Below are 23,279 nucleotides of genomic sequence, written 5' to 3'. Positions count from 1 at the left end.
GGGGCTGAGCAAAAGCGGTAACATAGCCAAGCAATGGTTTGCTAGGAAGGGTGTCAAAGGTTAGAGGTTCATGGCAATTTGGGAGGCTTGAGGAACAAAAGATAGGTAACACAACATAGCGATAGAACGAAGCAGCTAGCATAGCAATGATAATAGTGAGATCTAGGGTAGCAGTCATCTTGCCTGAAATCCCACTAGGAAGAAGAACGAGTCCATGAAGAAGATGAAGCCACGAAGACGAACCAAGCGTAGACGAACGAATCCTCGCGATCGGAACGAAACGGGAACTATCGAGAAGAAGCACACAACATAGTAAACACAACATAGTAAACACACCACACATAGACAAGACATGATGCACACACAAGCATGCTGCATGAAAAGACTACATGAAGCTACTCATGGCAAGAGATGATGCATACAAGAGCAACACATCAAGGCAAGTTTAAATGAGGCCGGAAACAACATATAACAACTCCGGTAAGTCCTCATATGCAAAATTTCGAAATTGGTCCAGATCTGAATAAACCTTATGTTCAATTTGTTAAACAGCAAGTTAAGATACACCAAGATGATCTACACGAGATTCTAGTCAAGTTACATATAAAGTTCATTTAATTCGGAGCTACGGCCTAGAAGATATGAGCAAAACAAGTTAACCATGACATTGATGCAAAATGCATTCAAACATCAAGCAAACACACTCAAAACATAGATGCAACAAGGTAATATGAAACTACACGCAATTCTAAGCAAGTTTCATATAGAGCACACTCAAAACAGAGCAACGGTTCAACACATACACTTCAAACATGATATAACAATCTGTCCAAAACAGCAACTAGGCATATTGCAAGCACCAAAACTACATGCTACAATGCCACAATATAAAAACAAATTGCATGGGCATGATGTAAAGGTAAAGCAATACAAAACATGAACAATGATCTATCTCCAGAAATCAATAGAACATGCTCAAACACACATGGCAAGATTGCAAATAATAACAGTTTCAGAATTTGCAGAAATAACATCAGGTTGCAATGTTTAGAGCTATCAAACAACATGTTACAGGAACTTATCATGGCAAACAAAGCCATGGCGTTAATCTACTCAATGCATAGATCAAAAGTCCCTTACTGACCATGAGCCAAAAAGGATCAGAAGATATGATGGCACCCATGTAAACATGACAAGTTATATGACAGATTCCAACATGGCAGGAACAACGATAAGTAGGCATGTAGATGAGCTTGTACCACTCACCACAGAGCAATACATAGCATGACAAGGCAACCAACAGTAAGAAGGCATGTTTATGAAGCTAAGCATGGCAAGAGAAAGTTCATAGGGTGCATGGATCACTAACAACAATCATGGCAACAACTGAACTTAATGTTAACAGGCTGACAGCAACATTATTTTGCGACTTTAGAGCAAGATTACAACAAGCTATAGCAGGCTATAAATGCAACCAGGGGCATAGATGGATAGAGCATGACATGTATAACAAAACATCCTTAGTGAACATCTCCAGATTGTGCATATAATGACTTATAGCAGCAGGTTTACATAGCATCACAAAATAACAGATTCAGACTAGCAAAACAGTAACAGCAAGTACCCTACTTAACAAGCTCGATTCACTCACCACAAGTAATTGCATGAAAATATAAGCATAGCATCAGCAAGAAGACATGTTTATGAAACTAACCAAGGCAAGAACAAGTTCATAGCATGCAAGGATCAACTACAACAACCTTGGCAAAACTGAATAACATATAAATAATTTGCCAGGAAACATTTTATAGCAAAAGTAGAGCAAGAAAGTGACATGCTAGACTACTCCATAATTGCAAACAGGGGCATGAATGGATAGAGCATAACCATATGTTCAAAACATCCTTACTGAAGTAACTCAAAATATGCTTGGATCTCTCTGTAGCATCAAGTTTACCTGGCATAAAAATAATAGCAGAACAGGGACTGAAATCAGCAACATCACGAAGCCTAGTTTGCATGCTTGTTCTAGTCACCACATTGATCACAAAAATACATGGCATACACCCCTCCAAAGTGGCCCAAAACCCATCTTAAGCCCCTCCATGCTCTCCGCCATTCGATCACGATCGTGTGGGCGAAAACCGCTCCTCATTTGGACTCTCCTAGCTTCCTCTACCTATAAATCAGTCCCCTCCCCCGAATTTTTCGGGCAAACCCTAGATCAAAGCCTCCCCGCGCCTCCGGACGTGTCCACTCCGCCACCGGACGTGTCCACCGCCACCTCCACCTCACTCCAGCCAATCCGGAGCCGCCACCTCAGCAGCGCCGCCTCCCTCCTCCTCTAGCGCGCCGGAACTGTTATAACATGCTCATTTGTCATTTTTGCCATGTTTGATGTGTGCAGCCTATGAGGTTGATGTCTACATGTGTTTTGATCTATGTCATGCCATCTTTACAGTGGTGTATGCCATGTATTTTTTTGATCAATGTGGTGACTAGAACAAGCATGCAAACTAGGCTTCGTGATGTTGCTGATTTTAGTCCCTGTTCTGCTGTTATTTTTATGCCATGTAAACTTGATGCTACAGAGAGATCCAAGCATATTTTGAGATACTTCAGTAAGGATGTTTTGAACATATGGTTATTCTCTATCCATTCATGCCCCTTTTTGCAATTATGGAGTAGTCTAGCATGTCATTTTCGTGCTCTACTTTTGCTACAAAATGTTTCCTGGCAGATTGTTTACATGTTATTCAATTTTTCCAAGGTTGTTGTAGTTGATCCTTGCATGCTATAAACTTGTTCTTGCCTGGGTTAGTTTCATAAACATGTCTTCTTGATAATGCTATGCTTATCTTGTCATGAAATTACTTGGGGTGAGTGAATCGAGCTTGTTAAGTAGGGTACTTGCTGTTACTGTTTTGCTAGACTGAATCTGTTATTTTGTGATGCTATGTAAACCTGCTGCTATAAGTCATTATATGCATAATCTGGAGATGTTCACTAAGGATGTTTTGTTATACATGTCATGTTCTATCCATCCATGCCCCTGGTTGCATTTATATCCTGCTGTAGCTTGTTGTAATCTTGCTCCAAAGTCGCTAAATAATGTTGCTGTCAGCCTGTTAACATTAAGTTTGGTTGTTGCCACGATTGTTGTTAGTGATCCATACACCCTATGAACTTTCTCTTGCCATGCTTAGCTTCTTAAACATGTCTTCTTACTGTTGGTTGCCTTGCCATGCCATGTATTGCTCTGTGGTGAGTGGTACAAGCTCACCAACATGCCTAATGGTTGTTCCTCCCATGTATGATCTGTCATATAATTTGCCATGTTTACATGGGTGCCATCATATCTTCTGATCCTTTTTGGCTCATGGTCAGTAAAGGACATTTGATCTATGCATTTAGTAGGTTCATGCCATGCCTTTGTTTGCCACGATATGTTCCTGTAGCATGCTGTTTGATAGCTCTAAACATTGCAACCTGATGTTATTTTCCGTAAAGTCTGAACTGTTATTATTTGCAATCTTGCCATGTGTGTTTGAGCATGTTCTAGTGATTTCTGGAGATAGCTCAGTGTTCATGTTTTGTTATGCTTTACCTGTACATCATGCCCATGCCTTTTGTTTTCTTGTTGAGGTCCTGTAGCATATTGTTTTGATGCTTTCAATATGCCTAGTTGCTGTTATGGACAGATTGTTGTTATGACTTGTATAGAGTGTATGTGTTGAACCGTTGCTCCGTTTTGAGTGTGCTCTATATGAAACTTGCTTAGAATTGCATGTAGCTTCATATTATCATGTTGCATCCTTATTTTGAGGTGTTTTCTTGATGTTTGTATGCATTTTGCATCAATGCCATGTTTAACTTGTTTTGCTCATATCTTCTAGGTCGTAGCTCCGAATTAAATGAACTTTATATGTAACTTGACTAGAATCTCGTGTAGATCATCTTGGTGCATCTTAACTTGCTGTTTAACAACTTGAACATAAGGTTTATTCCGATCTGGACCAACTTCGAAATTTGCATATGAGGACTTACCAGAATTATTATATGTTGTTCCCGGCCTCATTTAAACTTGCCTTGATGTGTTGCTCTTGTATGCATCATCTCTTGCCATGAGTAGCCTCATCTAGTTTTGTCATGCATCATGCTTGTTGTGCATCATGTCATGTTCATGTGTGGTGTGTTTACCATGTCGTGTGCTTCTTCTCGATAGTTCCCGTTTCGTTGCGATCGTGAGGATTCGTTCGTCTACGCTTGGTTCATCTTCGTCGCTTCATCCGTTCGTTTCTTCATGGACTCGTTCTTCTTCCTAGCGGGATTTCAGGCAAGATGACCTCTACCCTGGATCTCACTACTATCATTGCTATGCTAGTTGCTTCGTTCTATCGCTATGCTGCGTTACCTATCTGTTGCTCTTCAAGCCTCCCAAATTACCATGAACTTCTAACCTTTGACACCCTTCCTAGCAAACCGTTGCTTGACTATGTTACCGCTTTGCTTAGCCCTCTTATAGCATTGTTAGTTGCAGGTGAAGTTGAAGATTGCTCCATGGTGGACAGGATTTTGGTTGGGATATCACAATATCTCTTATATTATTAATGCATCTATATACTTGGTAAAGGGTGGAAGACTCGACCTTATGCCTGGTGTTTTGTTCCACTCTTGCCGCCCTAGTTTCCATGATACCGGTGTTATGTTGCCGGATTTTGCATTCCTTACGCGGTTGGGAGATTTATGGGACCCCCTTGACAGTTCGCTTTGAAAAAATTCCTCCAGCAAGGCCCAACCTTGGTTTTTCCATTTGCCTCACCACCATCTATATTTCCCTTGGGAGTAATAAACCCAAGGGTCATCTTTATTTTAGCCCCCTCGGGCCAGTGCTTGTCTAAGTGTTGGTCCGAACCGAGCAGCCTGCGGGGCCCCCTCGGGGAAACTCGAGGTCTGGTTTTACTCGTAGCTTGACTTATCCGGTGTTGCCCTGAGAACGAGATATGTGCAGCTCCTATCGGGATTGTCGGTGCATCGGGCGGCTTTGCTGGTCTTGTTTTATCATTGTCGGAATGTCTTGTAAACCGGGATTCCGAGTCTGATCGGGTCTTCCTGGGAGAAGGTATATCCTTCGTTGATCACGAGAGCTTATCATGGGCTAAGTTGGGACACCCCTGCAGGGTTTAAACTTTCGAAAGCCGTGCCCGCGGTTATGGGCAGATGGGAATTTGTTAATATCCGGTTGTAGATAACTTGACACCAGATCCAAATTAAAATGCATCAACCGCGTGTGTAGCCGTGATGGTCTCTTTTCGGCAGAGTCTGGGAAGTGAACACGGTTTTTGGGTTATGTTTGACGTAAGTAGGAGTTCAGGATCACTTCTTGATCATTGCTAGTTTCACGACCGTTCCATTTGCTCTCTTCTCGCTCTTATTTGCGTATGTTAGCCACCATATATGCTTAGTCGCTGCTGCAGCCTCACCACTTTACCCCTTCCTTTCCCTTTAAGCTTTGCTAGTCTTGATACCCATGGTAATGGGATTGCTGAGTCCTCGTGGCTCACAGATTACTACAACAACAGTTGCAGGTAAAGGTTATGCGATGATCTTGACGCGAGAGCGATGTTTGCTTGTTTTGGAGTTCTTCTTCTGCTTCTTCGATCAGAGGATAGGTTCTAGGTCGGCAGCCTGGCTAGCAGGGTGGATGTCATTTGAGTTTCTGTTTGTGTTTCATTCGTAGTCGGATGTTGATCTTATGTATTGTGATGTTGTATTCGAGTGGCATTGTATGCCTTATGTATGTATCCCCATCTATTATGTAATGTTGATGTAATGATATCCACCTTGCAAAAGCGTTTCAATATCGGTACTATCCTTGGTGGGACCTTCGAGTGTCTTTAGGATAGTATCGCATATTGGGCGTGACAAGTTGGTATCAGAGCCAGGTTTGATGTCATTTGCTTGTGTATATCTTGATGCCCGAATCATTGTTGCAAGAGTGCTATATGATGTTGTCTGCTGTCTATTAACAAAACATGTTCATTTGTCATTTTTGCCATGTTTGATGTTTGCATCCTATGAGGTTGATGTCTACATGTGTTTTGAACTACATCATGCCATATTTACAGGGGTGTATGCCATCTATTTTTGTGATCAATGTGGTGACTAGAACAAGCATGCCAACTAGGCTTCGTGATGTTGCTGATTTCAGTCCCTGTTCTGCTATTATTTTTATGCCATGTAAACTTGATGCTACAGAGAGATCCAAGCATATTTTGAGTTACTTCAGTAAGGATGTTTTGAACATATGGTTATGCTCTATCCATTCATGCCCCTGTTTGAAATTATGGAGTAGTCTAGCATGTCACTTTCTTGCTCTACTTTTGCTATAAAATGTTTGCTGGCAGATTATTTACATGTTATTCAATTTTGCCAAGGTTGTTGTAGTTGATCCTTGCATGCTATGAACTTGTTCTTGCCTTGGTTAGTTTCATAAACATGTCTTCTTGCTGATGTTATGCTTATATTGTCATGCAATGATTTGTGGTGAGTGAATCAAGCTTGTTAAGTAGGGTACTTGCTGTTACTGTTTTGGTAGGCTGAATCTGTTATTTTGTGATGCTATGTAAACCTGCTGCTACAAGTCATTCTATGCATAATCTGGAGATGTTCACTAAGGATGTTTTGTTATACATGCCATGCTCTATCCATCCATGCCCCTGGTTGCATTTATAGCTTGCTGTAGATTGTTGTAATCTTGCTCCAAAGTTGGTAAATAATGTTTCTATCAGCGTGTTAACATTAAGTTCAGTTGTTGCCATGATTGTTGTTAGTGATCCATGCACCCTATGAACTTGCTCTTGCCATGCTTAGCTTCATAAACATGCCTTCTTACTGTTGGTTGCCTTGACATGCCATGTATTGCTTTGTGGTGAGTGGTACAAGCTCATCTACATGCCTACTTATCGTTGTTCCTGCCATGTTGGAATCTGTCATATAACTTGCCATGTTTACATGGGTGCCATCATATCTTCTGATCCTTTTTGGCTCATGGTCAGTAAGGGACTTTTGATCTATGCATTTAGTAGATTCATTCCATGCCTTTGTTTTCCATGATAAGTTCTTGTAACATGTTGTTTGATAGCTCTAAACATTGCAACCTGATGTTATTTCTCCAAATTCTGAAACTGTTATTATTTGCAATCTTGCCATGTGTGTTTGAGCACGTTCTATTGATTTCTGGAGATAGCTCAGTGTTCATGTTTTGTAATGCTTTACTTGTACATCATGCCCATGCAATTTGTTTTTATATTGTGGCACAGTAGCATGTAGGTTTGGTGCGTGCAATATGCCTAGTTGCTGTTTTGGACAGATTGTTGTTATATCATGTTTAAAGTGTGTGTTGAACCGTTGCTCCGTTTTGAGTGTGCTCTATATGAAACTTGCTTTGAATTGCGTGTAGTTTCATATTAACTTGTTGCATCCATGTTTTGAGTGTGTTCTCTTGATGTTTGAATGCATTTTGCATCAATGCCATGGTTAACTTGTTTTGCTCATATCTTCTAGGTCGTAGCTCCGAATTAAATGAACTTTATATGTAAATTGACTAGAATCTCGTGGAGACCATCTTGGTGTATCTTAACTTGCTGTTTAACAACTTGAACATAAGGTTTATTCAGATCTGGACCAATTTCGAAATTTTGCATATGAGGACTTACCGGAGTTGTTATATGTTGTTTCCGGCCTCATTTAAACTTGCCTTGATGTGTTGCTCTTGTATGCATCATCTCTTGCCATGAGTAGCTTCAGGTAGTCTTGTCATGCACCATGCTTGTATGTGCATCATGTCTTGTCTATGTGTGGTGTGTTTACTATGTTGTGTTTACTATGTTGTGTGCTTCTTCTCGATAGTTCCCGTTTCGTTGCGATCGCGAGGATTCGTTCGTCTACGCTTGGTTCATCTTCGTGGCTTCATCTTCTTCATGGACTCGTTCTTCTTCCTAGCGGGATTTCAGGCAAGATGACCGCTACCCTGAATCTCACTACTATCATTGCTATGCTAGCTACTTCGTTCTATCGCTATGCTGCGTTACCTATCTTTTGTTCCTCAAGCCTCCCAAATTTCCATGAACCTCTAACCTTTGACACCCTTCCTAGCAAACCATTGCTTGGCTATGTTACCACTTTTGCTCAGCCCCTCTTATAGCGTTGTTAGTTTCAGGTGAAGTTGAAGATTGCTCCATGGTGGACAGGATTTTGTTGGGATATCACAATATCTCTTATTTAATTAATGCATCTATATACTTGGTAAAGGGTGGAAGACTCGGCGTTATGCCTGGTGTTTTGTTCCACTCTTGCCGCCCTAGTTTCCGTCATACCGGTGTTATGTTCCCGGATTTTGCGTTGCTTACACAGTTGGGTGATTTATGGGACCCCCTTGACAGTTCGCTTTGAATAAAACTCCTCCAGCAAGGCCCAACATTGGTTTTACCATTTGCCTCACCACCTCCTATATTTCCCTTGGGAGTAATTAACCCAAGGGTCATCTTTATTTTAGCCCCCCCTGGCCCGTGCTTGTCTAAGTGTTGGTCCGAACCGAGCAGCCTGCGGAGCCCCCTCGGGGAAACTTGAGGTCTGGTTTTACTCGTAGCTTGACTTATCCGGTGTTGCCCTGAGAACGAGATATGTGCAGCTCCTATTGGGATTGTCGGTGCATCGGGCGGCTTTGCTGGTCTTGTTTTACCATTGTCGAAATGTCTTGTAAACCGGGATTCCAAGCCTGATCGGGTCTTCCTGGGAGAAGGTATATCCTTCGTTGATCGCGAGAGCTTATCATGGGCTAAGTTGGGACACCCCTGCAGGGTATAAACTTTCGAAAGCCGTGCCCGCGGTTATAGGCAGATGGGAATTTGTTAATGTCCGGTTGTAGATAACTTGACACCAGATCCGAATTAAAACGCATCAACCGCGTGTGTAGCCGTGATGGTCTCCTCTCGGCGGAGTCCGAGAAGTGAACACGGTTTTTGGGTTATGTTTGACGTAAGTAGGAGTTCAGGATCACTTCTTGATCATTGCTAGTTTCACGACCGTTCCATTTGTTCTCTTCTCGCTCTTATTTGCGTATGTTAGCCACCATATATGCTTAGTCGCTGCTGCAACCTCACCACTTTACCCCTTCCTTTCCCCTTTAAGCTTTGCTAGTCTTGATACCCATGGTAATGGGATTGCTGAGTCCTCGTGGCTCACAGATTACTACAACATCAGTTGCAGGTACAGGGAATGTGATGATCATGACGCGAGAGCGATGTTTGCTTGTCTTGAGTTCTTCTTCTGCTTCTTCTTCGATCAGGGGATAGGTTCCAGGTCGGCAGCCTAGGCTAGCAGGGTGGATGTTGTTTGAGTTTCTGTTTGTGTTTCATCCGTAGTCGGATGGTGCTCTTATGTAAGATGATGTTGTATTCGTGTGGAATTGTATGCCTTTTGTATGTATCCCCATCTATTATGTAATGTTGATGTAATGATATCCACCTTGCAAAAGTGTTTCAATATGCGGGTCTATCCTTGGTGGGACCTTCAAGTTCCTTTTGGATAGGGTCGCATATTGGGCATGACAAGTTGGTATCAGAGCCTTGACCGACCTTAGGAGCCCCCTTGATTGATCGTGTAGTTTGGCCCTTGTTGAGTCTAGAAGGTGTTGGGGAACGTAGCAGAAATTCAAAATTTTCCTACGTGTCACCAAGATCTATCTATGGAGAAACAAGCAACGAAGGGAAGGAGAGTGCATCTACATACCCTTGTAGATCGCTAAGCGGAAGCGTTCAAGAGAACGGGGTTGAAGGAGTCGTACTCGTCGTGATCCAAATCACTGGAGATCCTAGTGCCGAACGGACGGCACCTCCGCGTTCAACACACGTACAGCCCGGTGACGTCTCCCAAGCCTTGATCCAGCAAGGAGAGAGGGAGAGGTTGAGGAAGACTCCATCCAGCAGCAGCACAACGGCGTGGTGGTGATGGAGGAGCGTGGTAGTCCAGCAGGGCTTCGCCAAGCACCGCGAGATATGAGGAGAAAGAGAGGTAGGGCTGCGCCAACAGGAGAAGAAACTCATGTGTTGGGCTGCTCCAATGCCTCCACTATATATAGGGGGAGAGGGGGCTGCGCCCCCACCTAGGTTTCCACCCCTAGGGGGTGGCGGCCAGCCCTAGATGGGACTTGGAGGGGGCGGCCAAGAGGGGGAGAGAGGGGGCGCGCCCTAGGGTGGGCCTATAGGCCCATCTGCGCCTAGGGTTTCCCCTCTCCCCTCCTAGCTGCGCCTTGGGCAAGGGTGGGAGGCACACCAGCCCACTCTGGGGCTGGTCCCTTTCCACTCTAGGCCCATGCAAGCCTCCGGGGCCGGTGGCCCCACTTGGTGGACCCCCGGGACCCTCCCGGTGGTCCCGGTACGTTACCGATAAAACCCGAATCTTTTCCGGTGACCAAAACAGGACTTCCCATATATAAATCTTTACCTCCGGACCATTTCGAAACTCCTCATGACGTCTGGGATCTCATCCGGGACTCCAAACAACATTCGGTAACCACATACAAACTTCCTTTATAACCCTAGCGTCATCGAACCTTAAGTGTGTAGACCCTACGGGTTCGGGAATCATGCAGACATGACCGAGACGTTCTCCGGTCAATAACCAACAGCGGGATCTGGATACCCATGTTGGCTCCCACATGTTCCATGATGATCTCATCGGATGAACCACGATGTCAAGGACTCAATCGATCCGGTATACAATTCCCTTTGTCTAACGGTATTGTACTTGCCCGAGTTTCGATCGTCGGTATGCCGATACCTAGTTCAATATCGTTACCGGAAAGTCTCTTAACTCGTTCCGTAACACATCATCCCGTGATCAACCCCTTGGTCACATTGTGCACATTATGATGATGTCCTACCAAGTGGGCCCAGAGATACCTCTCCGTTTACACGGAGTGACAAATCCCAGTCTCGATTCGTGCCAACCAAACAGACACTTTCGGAGATACCTGTAGTGCACCTTTATAGCCACCTAGTTATGTTGTGACGTTTGGTACACCCAAAGCATTCCTACGGTATCCGGGAGTTGCACAATCTCATGGTCTAAGGAAAAGATACTTGACATTAGAAAAGCTTTAGCATACGAACTACGATCTTTGTGCTAGGCTTAGGATTGGGTCTTGTCCATCACATCATTCTCCTAATGGTGTGATCCCGTTATCAACGACATCCAATGTCCATGGTTAGGAAACCGTAACCATCTGTTGATCAACGAGCTAGTCAACTAGAGGCTTACTAGGGACATGGCGTTGTCTATGTACCCACACATGTATCTGAGTTTCCTATCAATACAATTATAGCATGGGTAATAAACGATTATCATGAACATGGAAATATAATAATAATAACTAATTTATCATTGCCTCTAGGGCATATTTCCAACAGTCTCCCACTTGCACTAGAGTCAATAATCTAGTTCACATCGCCATGTGATTAAAACAGATAGGTCACATCGCCATGTGACCAACATCCAAAGAGTTTACTAGTGTCTAAACTAGTTCACATCACCATGTGATTAAGTCTCAATGTGGTCTGGGGTTTGATCATGTTTTGCTTGTGACAGAGGTTTTAGTCAACGGATCTGCAACATTCAGATCCGTATGTACTTCGCAATTCTCTATGTCATATTGTAAATGCTTCTTCCGCGCTCCACTTGGAGCTATTCCAAATGGTTGCTCCACTATACATATCCGGTTTGCTACTCAGAGTCATTCGGATAGGTGTTAAAGCTTGCATCGACGTAACCCTTTACGCCGAACTCTTTATCACCTCCATAATCGAGAAACCTATCCTTATTTACTCCGAGGACAATTTTGACCGCTGTCCAATGATCCGTTCCTGGATCATTCTTGTACCCCTTGACTGACTCATGGCAAGGCACACTTCCGGTGCGGTACACAGCATAGCATACTATAGAGCCTATGTCTGAAGCATAGGGGATGACCTTCGTCCTTTCTCTCTTTTCCGTCGTGGTCGAGCTTTAAGTCTTAACTTCATACCTTACATCTCAAGCAAGAACTCCTTCTTTGACTGATCCATCTTGGACACCTTCAAGATCATGTCAAGGTATATGCTCATTTGAAGGTATTATTAAGCATTTTGATCCATCCTCATAGATTTTGATGCTCAATGTTCAAGTAGCTTGATCTAGGTTTCTTATTGAAAAGCACTTTTCAAATAACCCTATATGCTTTCTAGAAATTCTACATCATTTCTGATCAACAATATGTTTACAACATATACTTATCAGAAATTCTATAGTGCTCCCACTCACTTCTTTGGAAATACAAGTTTCTCATAAACTTTGTATAAATCCAAAATCTTTGATCATCTCATCAAAGCGTACATTCCAACTCCGAGATGCTTACTCCAGTCCTTAGAAGGATCGCTGGAGCTAGCATAGCTTTAGCATCCTTAGGATTGACAAAACCTTTCTGACTGTATCACATACAACCTTTCCTTACGAAAACTGGTAAGGAAACTCGTTTTGACATCCATCTGCCAGATTTCATAAATGCAGCTAATGCTAACATGATTCCGACAGACTTAAGCATCGCTACGGATGAGAAAATCTCATCGTAGTCAACTCCTTGAACTTGTGAAAAACTCTTCGCCACAAGTCGAGCTTCATAGACGGTGACATTACCGTCCACGTCCGTCTTCTTCTTAAAGATCCATTTATCTCAATGGCTTGCCGATCATTGGGCATGTCCACCAAAGTCCATGCTTTGTTCTGATACATGGATCCTATCTCGAATTTCATGGCTTCTAACCATTTGTCGGAATTTGGGCCCACCATCGCTTCTCCATAGCTCGTAGGTTCATTGTTGTCTAGCAACATGACCTTCAAGATAGGATTACTGTACCACTCTGAAGCAGTACACATCCTTGTCACCCTACGAGGTACGGTAGTGACTTGATCCGAAGTTTCATGATCACTATCATAAGCTTCTACTTCAATTGGTGTAGGTGCCATAGGAACAACTTCCTGTGCCCTGCTACACACTAGTTGTAGTAATGGTTCAATAACCATATCAAGTCTCCACCATCCTCCCACTCAACTTTTCGAGACAAACTTTTCCTCGAGAAAGGACCCGGTTTAAGAAACAATCCCTATTGCTTTCGGATCTGAATTAGGAGGTATACCCAACTGTTTTGGGTGTCCTATGAAGATGCATTTTATCCGCTTTGGGTTCGAGCTTATCAACCTGAAACTTTTTCACATAAGCGTCGCAGCCCCAAACTTTTAGGAAATGACAACTTAGGTTTCTCCAAACGGTGTCGTCTCAACGGAATTACGTGGTACCCTATTAAAGTGAGTGCGGTTGTCTCTAATGCCTAACCCATGAACGATAGTGATAATTCGATAAGAGACATCAAGGTACGCACCATATCCAATAGGGTGCTACTATGATGTTTGGACACACCATCACACTATGGTGTTCCAGGCGGTATTAATTGTGAAACAATTTCCACAATGTCTTAATTGTGTGCCAAAACTCGTAGCTCAGATATTCATCTCTATGATCATATCATAGACATTCTATCCTCTTGTCACACAGATCTTTAACTTCACTCTGAAATTACTTGAACCATTCAATAATTCAGACTTTGTGTTTCATCAAGTAAATATACTCAACATCTACTCGAATCATCTGTGATTTAGAACATAACGATATTCACTGCATGCCTCAGCACTCATTGGACTGCACACATCAAAATGTGTTACTTCCAACAGGTTGCTACCTTGTTCCATCTTACTAAAACCGAGGCTTTTCAGTCATCTTGCCCATGTGGTATGTTTTGCATATCTCAAGTGATTCAAAATCAAGTGAGTCCAAACGATCCATCTGCATGGAGTTTCTTCATGCGTATACACCAATAGACATGGTTCGCATGTCTCAAACTTTTCAAAAACGAGTGAGTCTAAAGATCCATCAACATGGAGCTTCTTCATGCGTTTATACCAATATGACTTACATGGCAGTGCCACAAGTAAGTGGTACTATCATTACTATCTTATATCTTTTGGCATGAAAATGTGTATCACTACGATCGAGATTCAATAAACCATTCCTTTAGGTGCAAGACCATTGAAGGTATTATTCAAATAAATAGAGTAACCATTATTCTCCTTAAGTGAATAACCGTATTGCGATAGACATAATCCAATCATGTCTATCCTCAATGCAAACACCAAAAGACAATTATTCAGGTTTAATACTAATCTTGATGGTAGAGGGAGCGTGCGATGTTTGGTCACATCAAACTTGGAAACAGTTCCAACACATATCGTCATCTCACCTTTAGCTAGTCTCCGTTTATTCCGTAGCCTTTTATTTCGAGTTGCTAACACTTAGCAACCGAACCGGTATCTTAATACCCTGGTGCCACTAGGAGTACTAGTAAAGTACACATTAACATAATGTATATCCAGTATACTTCTATCGACCTTGCCAGCCTTCTCATCTACCAAGTATCTAGGGTTATTCCGCTCTAGTGACTGTTCCCCTTACCATAGAAGCACTTAGTTTCGGGTTTGGGTTCAACCTTGGGTTTCTTCACTAGAGTAGCAGCTGATTTGCCGTTTCATGAAGTATCCCTTCTTTCCCTTGCCCTTCTTGAAACTAGTGGTTTCACCAACCATCAACAATTGATGCTCCTTCTTGATTTCTACTTTCGCGGTGTCAAAACATCACGAATACCTCAAGGATCATCATATCTATCCCTGATATGTTATAGTTCATCACGAAGCTCTAGCAGCTTGGTGGCAATGACTTTGGAGAAACATCACTATCTCTGGAAGATCAACTCCCACTCGATTCAAGTGATTGTCGCACTCAGATAATCTGAGCACAAGCTCAACGATTGAGCTTTTCTCCCTTAGTTTGCAGGCTAAGAAAATCGTCGGAGGTCTTATACCTCTTGACGTGCGCACGAGACTGAAATCCCAATTTCAGCTCTCGAAACATCTCATATGTTCCGCGACGTTTCAAAAAACGTCTTTGGTGCCTCAACTCTAAACCATTTAACTGAACTATCACGTAGTTATCAAAACGTGTATGTCCGATGTTCGCAACATCCACAAACAACGTTTGGGGTTTATCCCACTGAGCGGTGTATTAAGGACATAAGCTTTCTACTGTCCGCATAATCGCTACTGTCAACTTTCAACTATATTTTCTCTAGGAACATATCTAAACATTGGAACTAAAGCGCGAGCTTACGACATAATTTGCAAAGATCTTTTGACTATGTTCAGGATAATTAAGTTCATCTTATGAACTCCCACTCAGATAGACATCCCTCTAGTCATCTAAGTGATTACATGATCCGAGTCAACTAGGCCGTGTCCGATCATCACGTGAGACGGACTAGTTATCATCGGTGAACATCTTCATGTTGATCGTATCTACTATACAACTCATGCTCGACCTTTCGATCTCTTGTGTTCCGAGGCCATGTCTGTACATGCTAGGCTCGTCAAGTTAACCTAAGTGTTTCGCGTGTGTAAATCTGTCTTACACCCGTTGTATGTGAACGTAAGAATCCATCACACCCGATCATCACGTGGTGCTTAGAAACGACGAACTTTCGCAACGGTGCACAGTTAGGGGGAACACTTTCTTGAAATTTTAATGAGGGATCATCTTATTTACTACCGTCGTTCTAAGCAAATAAGATGCATAAACACGATAAACATCACATGCAATCAAATAGTGACATGATATGGCCAATATCATATTGCTCCTTTTGATCTCCATCTTCGGGGCTCCATGATCATCATCGTCACCGGCATGACACCATGATATCCATCATCATGATCTCCATCATCGTGTCTCCATGAAGTTGCCTCGCCAACTTATTACTTCTACTACTATGGCTACTGGTTAGCAATAAATTAAAGTAATTACATGGCGTTGTTCAATGACACGCAGGTCATACAATAAATAAAGACAACTCCTATGGCTCCTGCCGGTTGTCATACTCATCGACATGCAAGTCGTGATTCCTATTACAAGAACATGATCAATCTCATACATCACATATCATTCATCACATTCTTCTTGGCCATATCACATCACATAACATACCCTGCAAAAACAAGTTAGACGTCCTCTAATTGTTGTTTGCATGTTTTACGTGGCTGCTATGGGTTTCTAGCAAGAACGTTTCTTACCTACGCAAAAACCACAACGTGATATGTCAATTGCTATTTACCCTTCATAAGGACCCTTTTCATCGAATCCGTTCCGACTAAAGTGGGAGAGACTGGCACCCGCTAGCCACCTTATGCACCAAGTGCATGTCAGTCGGTGGAACCTGTCTCACGTAAGCGTACGTGTAAGGTCGGTCCGGGCCACTTCATCCCACAATACCGTCGAAACAAGATTAGACTAGTAACGGTAAGCATATTGAACAAAATCAACGTCGACAACTATTTTGTGTTCTACTCGTGCATAGAATCTACGCAATAGACCTAGCTCATGATGCCACTGTTGGGGAACGTAGCAGAAATTCAAAATTTTCCTACGTGTCACCAAGATCTATCTATGGAGAAACCAGCAACGAAGGGAAGGAGAGTGCATCTACATACCCTTGTAGATCGCTAAGCGGAAGCGTTCAAGAGAACGGGGTTGAAGGAGTCGTACTCGTCGTGATCCAAATCACCGGAGATCCTAGTGCCGAACGGACGGCACCTCCTCGTTCAACACATGTACATCCCGGTGACGTCTCCCATGCCTTGATCCAGCAAGGAGAGAGGGACAGGTTGAGGAAGACTCCATCCAGCAGCAGCACAACGGCATGGTGGTGATGGAGGAGCGTGGTAGTCCAGCAGGGCTTCGCCAAGCGCCGCGAGATATGAGGAGAAAGAGAGGTAGGGCTGCGCCAACAGGAGAAGAAACTCATGTGTTGGGCTGCTCCAATGCCTCCACCATATATAAGGGGAGAGGGGGCTGCGCCCCCACCTAGGTTTCCACCCCTAGGGGGTGGCGGCCAGCCCTAGATGGGACTTGGAGGGGGCGGCCAAGAGGGGGAGAGAGGGGGTGCGCCCTAGGGTGGGCCTATAGGCCGATCTGCGTCTAGGGTTTCCCCTCTCCCCTCCTAGCTGCGCCTTGGGCAGGGGTGGGAGGCGCACCAGCCCACTCTGGGGCTGGTCCCTTTCCACTCTAGGCCCATGCAAGCCTCCGGGGCCGGTGGCCCCACTTGGTGGACCCCCGGGACCCTCCCGGTGGTCCCGGTACGTTACCGATAAAACCCGAAACTTTTCCGGTGACCAAAACAGGACTTCCCATATATAAATCTTTACCTCCGAACCATTCCGGAACTCCTCGTGACGTCCGGGTTCTCATCCGGGACTCCGAACAACATTCGGTAACCACATACAAACTTCCTTTATAACCCTAGCGTCATCGAACCTTAAGTGTGTAGACCCTACGGGTTCGGGAATCATGCAGACATGACCGAGACGTTCTCCGGTCAATAACCAACAGCGGGATCTGGATACCCATGTTGGATCCCACATTTTCCACGATGATCTCATCGGATTAACCACGATGTAAAGGACTCAATTGATCCCGTATACAATTCCCTTTGTCTAACGGTATTGTACTTGCCCGAGATTCGATCATCGGTATGCCGATACCTAGTTCAATCTCGTTACCAGCAAGTCTCTTAACTCGTTCCGTAACACATCATCCCGTGATCAACCCCTTGGTCACATTGTGCACATTATGATGATGTCCTACCAAGTGGGCCCAGAGATACCTCTCCGTTTACACGGAGTGACAAATCCCAGTCTCGATTCGTGCCAACCCAACAGACACTTTTGGAGATACCTGTAGTGCACCTTTATAGCCACCCAGTTACGTTGTGACGTTTGGTACACCCAAATCATTCCTACGGTATCCGGGAGTTGCACAATCTCATGGTCTAAGGAAAAGATACTTGACATTAGAAAAGCTTTAGCATACGAACTACGATCTTTGTGCTAGGATTAGGATTGGGTCTTGTCCATCACATCATTCTCCTAATGATGTGATCCCGTTATCAACGACATCCAATGTCCATGGTTAGGAAACCGTAACCATCTGTTGATCAACGAGCTAGTCAACTAGAGGCTTACTAGGGACATGGTGTTGTCTATGTACCCACACATGTATCTGAGTTTCCTATCAATACAATTATAGCATGGGTAATAAAAGATTATCATGAACATGGAAATATAATAATAATAACTAATTTATCATTGCCTCTAGGGCATATTTCCAACAGAAGGAAACTGTTTTCGTAGTCTAGTTATATCAGAGAGTAGGAATTCTTTTTACTCCTCAGCCCTTTCATCGCTCTGGCCAGGAACCTTGACATAGGTGTTTTGAACTACTCCTCTTCCCATTCAAATTTTTCTTTAGGATCGCGCAGTTGGTTTTTCGATCATTGGTTCTCTTCTCTTTTCATCCGGTGCATTTCTCGTCAAGTTGACTCGAGCCTCTTCATCTTTGCCAAGTTCAATCCACAGTCCGCTCTCAACGAAGGTGTTTCTCTGCCTGCAGTTGTCTTCTTTTCCCACCCGCCCACCCTTCTTCTTCTCGGAACCGGAGTCCGTAATCGAGAATCCATCCTACTTGTGCAAAGTCTTTGCTTTCTTTCCTCAATTATTTCAACCGGTGTTTTCTCTTCAAGATATTCGTTGGTTCTCCCTTCCAGGTGCCTTTGTTTTACCCGCCCTCCCACCCCTTTCTTCCCGGAGTCTGAGCCTCTATTCGAGAAGCTATTTCATTTGTGCGGAGGCTCTTCAGTCTTCCCTCAATTGTTTCAACCGGTAAATTCTCGTCTCGGTGGACATTCTTCATCTCTTTTCTTCTCCGGTGGATTCAATTCCAATTTTTGGTAGTGATTACATCCTTTTCCTTGGATCAAGTGTTTTCCTTGCTCGTTTGCCTCTCGCAAGTTTATCCTTCCTGAGTGTGCAAGACATCTCAGGAGATTCGTCTGAGTTCGAATTAATTCGAGGTTGTCACCTCATTCAAATATTTCAATTGTTTCGGTGCATCATCTATCTGTTCAACATCCCTTTCCAACGGTGTTTTTCTCTTCAGTGGGCCCTAACCCATAGGTGTTTTCCCAGGATCTTACCTGAATCTTCTAATTCCCCCGGAGTTATTCTCAATTCTTTTCAAAGTGTGACGTCAGAATGGATTCCATCAGTCACATGCCATCTCCAAGTTCGCTTTCAAATTCTTTTCATCTTTGGTTCAACCCCTCCTCTTTTTCATTCTCCCGGAGTATCTCAGTAATTTTGTTGGTGTTTTCCGTCGTCATCGAAGAAGAGTTTTTCCTCTAAATCTTGTTTGTTCTCTCGAAGATTCGTGGTGCTAGCTCGACGTTATCCTATGAAATTGTTTCCAGTCGTGCAATTCTTTTCATCCATCCGGAGTATGCCAGAAGTTGTTTTTCCGTTTCTTTTCACCGGAGGCCATCATTCCAGAAGAATTCTTCGTCCTCACATTTCAGCTACCGTTATCCAATTATCCCGGTGCTTCGTTCAAGTGTTCTTTAATCAGACCATCATCTTTTTGTTCTTTTGCATCTAAATCCCCTCAATCATATGGGTTCTTCTAATTCTTCTCGGTGATTCATTCTCTTTCATAAGTCATTTTCGATTTCTTACGGTGGTCAGGTCAAGATTATTTTTCCTTGAGTATCATTTTAATCCTCTCGTTCTTTTCAATCCTACCGGTGGTTCATGAAGAATCTCTCAAGTTTTGTGCTATACCCCCCTTAATCCTTTTCAAGAAGAATAAGTGGTATGCAAAATCCTTTGCTTGTCATCAATTTAATTTGATGAAGGATAAGAATACAATAAATATTATTCTTATTTCATGAGTAATCCCTTCGGAGTTTGTTCTTGTTGAATAAATTCTAGGTCCAAGTGTTTTCATCTTTTCTTTTCCAGAGTTCAATTTCCTCAGCCATTTCATCGGAACCTCCATCTAAATCACCGCAAGGCTCATCTTATTCTTTCACCCCTCATTTTATCTCGTCATCCTTTTTGTTACTGGAGTTCTTCATGGTGGATCGTCATGATTTAATTCATTTTTCAAGAGTTCATCAAGATTTTGTTGGAAGAGCTCAAGTATCTTCTTCTTCTTGCTTCCCGAGGTGCTCATTCTTTCAATTCTTCCGGAGGTTTTGTGTTGTTCCTTTCATCAAGTATATTTCCATCCTCTCAAGCTCGTGTTCGATTCATCCATGTTTCAGCCGGAGTGCTGCCTAAATCCTTTCAGTCTTATTCGTTTCTTATCTCGTTCTAACCGGAGTGGTTTCATAGTCTATCTGATTCCGTGAGCTTTCGATTCTCGTCATTCTTGTCGTTCCTCTCTTCTTCTCGAGTGCTCTCGATTCTTTGCTTCTTCTCTTGAGTTCTTGTTTCACCTCATCCCTTTTCCCTTCTGTCTCGGTCCTAAGATCTCGGGACGAGATCTCTTGTTAGTGGAGGATTGTTGTAACGCCCCGGATTCGATGCGCCAGGTGTCTGCCAGTTATTTGCCTTCGTTGCCATGTCATTTGCTTGTGTGTTGCATTTTACCATGTCATCATCTGCATTTCATCTGCATGTTTTTCAAAACTTGCATCCGTTCGGGTTCTCTCGGTTCTCTCCATTGTCCGTTCGGTGTCCGGACCTCTCACGCGCGCCCGTCGCCCCTCTCAGACCTTGTTTTCGTGAGTGGGTTAAAAACATTCTCGGAATGGCCCGAGGTTTGCCAAGCGGCCTTGGTATAGCACCGGTAGACCGCATGTCAAGTTTCATGCCATTTGGAGGTCGTTTGATGCTCCAACGGTTAACCGGGTAACCGTAAAAGCCTCTTTTGTCTTGCAGCCCAACACCCCTCCAAAGTGGGCCCATAACCCATAGGTTCCAGGTCGGCAGCCTGGGCTAGCAGGGTGGATGTCGTTTGAGTTTTTGTTTGTGTTTCATCCGTAGTCGGATGGTGCTCTTATGTAAGATGATGTTGTATTCGTGTGGCATTGTATGCCTTTTGTATGTATCCCCATCTATTATGTAATGTTGATGTAATGATATCCACCTTGCAAAAGCGTTTCAATATGCGGGTCTATCCTTGGTGGGACCTTCGAGTTCCTTTTGGATAGGGTCGCATATTGGGTGTGACAGAATATGAGGAAGGCGATGCTGCTTACGTTGAATCTGCTTGTGCAACAAAGGAGTTGAAGTTCTATAAGGATAATGTTGACCCGGCGGACATGACATCTTTGAAGAAACCAACCATAAAGCATGAGCTAGTAATGAAGTTTAAATCGGCCGATGATACCAAGCTTGTTGATTTTGTTCCAGGCGACTCATCTAAGCAGTTCAGTATCAGTGCCAATCTGGATCCCAAATAGGAAATCACGCTCATCGAGTTCATCCGTGAGAACCGGGACATCTTTGCATGGAAACCTTCTGACATGTCGGGTGTACCGAGAGAACTCGCTAAGCACACTCTTAATATTGATCCAAAATTTAAGCCGGTCAAGTAGTTTCTTCGGCGGTTCAACGAAGAGAGGCGTAAGGCCATTGGTGAGGAAATGGCCCGGCTCTTGCCGGTCGGGTTCATTATTGAAGTCTTTCATCCTGAATGGTTGGCTAACCCGGTGCTGGTGCTTAAGAAGAACGGCACTTGGCGTATGTGTGTGGATTACACGAATTTGAACAAAGCTTTTCTGGCTGATCCCTTTGCTCTCCCTCGTATTGATCAGATCATTGATGCTACGGCGGGTTGTGAGCGCTTGAGTTTTTTGGATGCTTATTCTGGTTATCATCAGATCAAGATGGCAGTTAAGGACCAGGAGAAAACAACTTTCATTACTCCGTTTGGAGCCTTCTGCTATGTGTCTATGCCTTTTGGGCTTAAGAGTGCCCAGGCGACTTATCAGCGATATGTACAGAACTGTCTTCACAATCAGATTGGGCGTAATATTCATGCTTATGTGGATGACATCATGGTGAAATCTAGAGAGAAGGAGACCTTGACAGATGATCTAAACGAAACCTTTGATAATCTCCGGGTCTACAAGATGATGCTTAACCCGGCCAAGTGCGTTTTTGGTGTACCTGCATGCAAGCTCTTGGGTTTTCTGGTTTCTAACAGAGGCATTGAGGCTAACCCGGAGAAGAGCAAGGAAATCACCTCTTTGGCTAAACCGGCATGTATTAATGACGTTCAGCGTTTGGCGGGTCGTATTGCTGCTTTAAGCCGGTTCATAAGCCGGTTGGGTGAGAAGGCCATACCGCTGTATTAGATGATGAAGAAAACAGACGACTTCGTCTGGAGTGACGCTGCTAATGCTGCCTTTGAAGATTTGAAGAGACAACTAGCTGAGCCTCCGGTTCTTGTTGCTCCCATTGATAAGGAGCCCTTATTGTTATATGTGGCTGCTAACACATGTGCTATCAGTGTGGCCGTCGTGGTGGAGTGCAAGGAGCCTAGCAAGGAACATCCGGCTCAGCGGTCGGTTTACTACATCAGTGAGGTACTTATTGAGTCCAAACAACGGTATCCACATTGCCAGAAGCTCGTCTATGGGGTTTTCATGGCAAGCCGGAAGCTTAAGCAATATTTCCTGGGCCACCCTATTACTGTGGTTAGTTTTGCTCCTTTAGGAGATATCATTCAAAATAGAGAAGGCACAGGACGAGTCGCCAAGTGGGCCATCGAACTTGGGCCCCATGGTTTAAAGTATGTGACACGCACTGCTATCAAGTCTCAAGCACTGGTGGACTTCATCAACGATTGGACAGAGCTGCAAATGCCTGAAGAGAAGCCGGATAACACATATTGGACTATTCACTTTGATGGGTCCAGGAAAGTGGAGGGCTCGGGGGCTGGAGTCGTGTTAGCTTCCCCTCGAGGTGACAGATTTTGTTATGTGCTACGGTTGATGTTTCCCTGTACTAACAATGCAGCTGAGTATTGATATGTCTCCAACGTATCTATAATTTTTGATTGTTCCATGCTATTATACTACCCCTTTTGGATGTTTATGGGCTTTATTTTACACATTTATATCATTTTTGGGACTAACCTACTAACCGGAGGCCCAACCCATATTGTTGTTTTATTGTCTGTTTCAGTATTTCGAAGAAAAGGAATATCAAACGGAGTCCAAATGGAATGAAACCTTCGGGAGTGT

The sequence above is a fragment of the Triticum dicoccoides genome, chromosome 3B (genome assembly GCF_002162155.2).
Source record: "Triticum dicoccoides isolate Atlit2015 ecotype Zavitan chromosome 3B, WEW_v2.0, whole genome shotgun sequence".
NCBI classification, from domain to species: domain Eukaryota; kingdom Viridiplantae; phylum Streptophyta; class Magnoliopsida; order Poales; family Poaceae; genus Triticum; species Triticum dicoccoides.
Note: the sequence above shows the minus strand (reverse complement) of the source record.